The sequence below is a fragment of the Vespa crabro genome, chromosome 8 (genome assembly GCF_910589235.1).
Source record: "Vespa crabro chromosome 8, iyVesCrab1.2, whole genome shotgun sequence".
Classification (NCBI taxonomy): domain Eukaryota; kingdom Metazoa; phylum Arthropoda; class Insecta; order Hymenoptera; family Vespidae; genus Vespa; species Vespa crabro.
The window spans coordinates 7,116,732-7,121,731 of NC_060962.1; the positions used below are offsets into that span (position 1 = coordinate 7,116,732).

At 33.0% G+C, this 5,000-nt stretch overlaps 1 protein-coding gene across 2 annotated transcripts in view; it reads right to left on the minus strand.

Moving 5' to 3' along the window:
- The window catches only part of LOC124426373 (acetylcholinesterase-like), an 81,654-nt gene that overhangs the window by 75,315 nt on the left and 1,339 nt on the right, over window positions 1–5,000 (minus strand). Inside the window, exon 1 of one of the 2 annotated variants that reach the window (XM_046968002.1) lies at window positions 4,702–4,944. The exons of the other annotated variant lie outside the window; for it this stretch is intronic. The gene's annotated coding sequence lies outside the window, so the exon portion shown is untranslated. Of the gene's footprint in view, window positions 1–4,701; window positions 4,945–5,000 lie in introns of those variants that run through there. 2 annotated transcript variants of the gene reach the window in all.

Genomic DNA, 5,000 nt, shown 5'->3' on the forward strand with positions numbered 1-5,000 from the left:
TCTCTCTCTCTCTCTCTCTCTCATTCTCTTTATATTGCCTTCCTTTTCTATTTGTTTCATTCTTCCATTTCTTTGTTTTTCTTTTTTATCCTTTTCTCTTTTTTTTATTCTTTTTTAGTAGACATATTTAATCTACGTCGATGATCGATAATAAAGAATATACTGGATAAATTTATTAAATTAAATAATAATAATAATAATAATAATAATAATAATAGCATTATACGTAACAAGTCCAAAATCGAATGTATGGAGGAATGCTTTCGATAAAGGTACGATTTGAATTTCGGATAGCGGAATTTATTCGAACGATATCGTTCAAAAAGAAAAAGAAAGGAGGAGAGAGAGAGAGAGAGAGAGGGAGGAGTGGGGGAGGGTGGAGAGGGGGAGGGAGAAGCGAATGGAATGCTCGAAAAACGATAAAAATCCTAGAACCTTTGTTTTACTTCGCAATATCGGTTCTTCCTCTTTCTCTCTCTCTCTCTCTCTCTCTCTCTCTCTCTCTCTCTCTCTCTCTCTCTCTCTCTCTGACACTCTCTCTCTTTTCTTTTCATTTCTTTTTTCTTTTTTTCTTTTTTTGTATTATTATTATTACTCCGTTCTCTATTCGCGGTCTCTTATTCGGACTCTCGCACGATTTACCATCATGAGACGCTTTTATAATACAGGGAAAGAAAAAGAAAGAAAGAGAGAGAGAGAGAGAGAGAGAGAGAGAAAGAGAGAGAGAGAGAAAGAGAAAGAGAGAGAGAGAGAGAGAGAGAGAAAGTTTCCCTAGCCCTTTTTACTCTCTTTCGTCATCTTAGCCGTGGCACATTGTGCCACCCTTGAAGCCCTCGGTAACGTGTGCAATATTAAAGAGCTCTCTCTCTCTCTCTCTCTCTCTCCCTCTCTCTCTCTCTCTCATTCTCTTTCTCTTTCTCTTTTTCTCTGTTTAGTACACCGAGAGAACTAACAGAGAAAGAAGGTTTGCTTCGAAAAACGACGAAAAAATAAAAGTATGACGATACTTCGATAGTCGTGTACTATCGTCCTTCTTTTTTCATAGACTTCCTTAAAAGCTCGATTTCGTTTCTGTCACGTACGTAATAAAAAACGAAAATTCGAACATTTATAAAATTCGTGATATAATTCGCGTGACGATAATAATAACATTCGTATCAGAGGAAAAAATTGAAGAAAATAGAGAGGGGAAAATAATTGAAGAGAATGAGAGGAAAGAAATTTAAAAAAAAAAGAAAAAAAAGAAAAGAAAAAAAAATAAAAAAATAAATAAACAAATAAATGGATAAAAAGAAAAGAAAAGGAAAGGGAGGAAAAAGAAAAATGGAAAAGAAAATATTCGCCCTTCTTATATAGAACAATTTTTTTTTACTTTCGATATAACAATTATATATATATATATATATATATATATAATTTTTTTTTCTTTTTTCTTCTTGCTTTTTTTTTCTTTTTTTCTTCTTTTAACATTAAACTTTTAAAATTGATCGAAATGATAAGTCACGCATATTACGATTATAATTATTATTGATATTATTTTTTTCTATTCTTTATCTTTTTTTTGTTTTTTGAAAACTTATCACCTCTCAGATTGTAAATGATGATTAGTTCGTGATATCAAATAGTATCCTACAAAAAAAAAAAAAAAAAAAAAAAAACAAAAAAAAGAAAAAAGAAAACAAAAGAAATTACTCTAAATATCATGCATAGTAATAAATTATTACGAGCAACGTCCATTGGATTGATAATGATTGTAAAAGGCGATAACACGAGTTATTTTTATTATCACTATTAATGTAATAATATTTTTGACATAATAATAAAGTAATATCATCGTCGTTTCCGATTTGGTCCGAACTTTATCGAACGGACGACCTCGAGGAAGGTTGCTCGATCGTACTCCTGGTGCATCGAGCTTAAGCCTAGTAGAAATTTATCACTTGCTCTCTCTCTCTCTCTCTATCTCTCTCTCTCGCTCTCTCTCTCTCTCTCTCCCGAGACCTAAGGCAATAAGCCTTACCACAGGAGGTTCCACCATAACCGATTGTACGGCTTACCGTCTCTATCCGATAGCTTTGTCAATGTGGCCGTTAATTCACGCGAAATAATCGAACCATCGGCAACGAGCCAGCGAGAGAGAGAGACAGAAGAGAGAGAGAGAGAGAGAGAGAGAGAGAGAGAGAGAGAGAGAGATAGAGAGAGAGATAGAGAGAGATAGAGAGAGAGGAACGAGGAGAGAATTCTCTAACCAAATGCGATCCTGCTCTAATCCACGAATAATATTATTGAAATTAATAGAATCCAATTCCATTTCATTACTGATGATTGTATTCATTAGAAAATTAATAGGAGAATAAATTGTCTTCTTTCTTTTATTTTATTATCTTTTTTTTTTCCCCTTTAACAATTATATTAAAAATAAAAATTTTCTATCATGACTCTATTCGTGATATATTAATTTATGGATTTGCGTGTATAAATGGGCGCATTCTTGAAAGACAAAGAGAAATTCTTTTCTTCTAATTCTCTTTAAATATGTATATATATATATATATATATATATATAATATATTATGTATAGAAAAATTGTTGATCGACGGTCGTTCATTACGAATTTATATATTTATCTTATAAGATAAGAGAAGAATTTTTGTGTGTATGTATGTATGTATGTGTGTGTGTGTGTGCGTGCGTATACACATTTTTAACGAAAGATTACATAAATCATCGCCTAATGGATTAGAAATTTTTATGTATATATATATATATATATATATATATATATATATATATATATATATGTATGTATATAAAATTTCTAATCCATTAGATGGCGATTTATATAATCTTCCTACGTTAAAAATTTATCCATATTTGTCTAAATAAAAATATTTTCTCGGATAGTAATAAAAACGTCTTCATTCACACAATTAATAATATACCCGATGTATTTACAAGGATTCACATTGTAAAAATTTTAAGGATACCACGTGCGGGTGAAGGTGGAGGGACATGGGGGAGAGGGATGGTTCGGGCGAGGGGTGAGAGTGGGATTGGGGTAGAGAAAAAAGCGAGGAAAAATAAATTCCTAAGTGTTAGATATTCTTTTCTAATTGATCGTCTTTGCTCTGTAAATAATACAAGTGATAAGGGAAGTCGAAGGAAAAGACCATCGAGAGGGTGATCGAAAAGAAGAGAATCGTTCGACCGTGATAATCGATGACCGATCGATATCTCTCTTTCTCTCTCTCTCTCTCTCTCTCTTTCTGTTTCTTTCACCCTCTCTCTTTCTCTTTCTCGGACGGCTTTTGCTGCATACGAAAAGGGGTAGTTAACAGCAGCAGCAGCAGTAGCAGCAGCAGTAGCAGTAGTAACAGTAGCGCCAGCAACAGCAGCAGCAGCCGCAGTAGTAGTAGTAGTAGTAGTAGTAGTAGCAGTAGTAATAGAGTAGTAGTAGTAGGAGTAGTAGTAGTAGTAGTAGTAGTAGGAGTAGGAGTAGTAGTAGTAGTGGCACTACTACAATCACCATTACCATCACTATTGCTACTATTATTACTTTTACTACAATTATTATTATTATTATTATTATTATTATTATTATTATTATTATTATTATTATTATTATTACTATTATTGTTAAGCAACGTCGTAGCGATCACGAGTCTCGTCTCGTGCCGGTTGCCGTTACTAAAAGGGAATAAAGAAAAGCTACCTCGTGGAAGGTGCGATATTGGCCATCGAACGTTAAGAGAATCACGAGAATCGATCGTCTCTCTCTCTCTCTCTCTCTCTCTCTCTCTCTCTCTCTCTCTCTCTCGCTCTTACTCTGTCTCTTTTTTTTTTATATAAAAAAGGATTAACATATAAAAATTCAAGAAACATGTATGTACGTCCTACCATCATCTTTCTCTATCTCTTTCTTTCTTTATTCTCGTATATAAAAAAAAAAGGAATAATATTCATAGATTTAGCAAATTTTTATATATATATATATATATATATATAACGAATACAAATGTATACACAAATGTGAGGAGACGGCCATCCCGATTGAAGAGAGCAACGACGTAGAATACTACGTGCCGTCGGTAAGGGAGACACGCGAGAAAAAAAAGGAAACAAAAAAAGAAAAAAAAAGAAAAGAGAAACGAGAGAGAAAAAAGAGATCGATCGATCGAGAGAAAGAGAAAGAGTAAAAAAAGAGAGAAAGAGTGAGAGAGAGAGAGAGAGAGAGAGAAAACGATCATTCTCAAAAAGATGCTGTGACAAATTGTAGTAATAAATTATCGATTCAGAGTCATATATATATATATATATATATATATATATATATATATATATATATATATATATTGATTTGTATTAAGCATAACATTAAAATTATATTATTTCATTTATATAATATGACAAAATTAATATTTCATCGTTCACATTTATATTACTATTATATTACCTAATCTTTTCTTTTTTCTTTTTCTTTTTAAAAAACAATTCTGAAAATTGTACGAAAAGAAAAAAAAAGAGAAAGAGAGAGAGAGAGAGAGAGAGAGAAAGAGAGAAAGTAAAAAAGATACAGGAAAAGTAAAAAACTAACTAACGAACGAACGAACCAACAAACAAACGAACAAACGAATAAACGATCAAACAAACAAACAAACAAACAAAAAAATTAATAATATGCATTGCCGTTGTATTGGTTACCTGGCTCTTCGAGCGCGTCTACCCTCTCTCTCTTGTTTCCTGTCGAGCTTTTACGCGCGATCCTCGATGGTGGTCCTCGTACGGATCCTCGGCATGCCTCGACGAGGTACAAAGATGCCCTTTTTTTCTTTTCTTCCTTCTTTTTTTTCGTCTTCTTCTGTTTTTCTCTTTCTTTCTTCCTTCCTTTCCTTCGTCTCTTCTTCTTGCCTTTCTTTCTATCTTTTTCCTTTTCCTCCTCTACTTCGTCTTCTTCTTCCTTTGCTTCTTCCTATCCTTCCTTCCTTCCTTCCTGCCTTCCT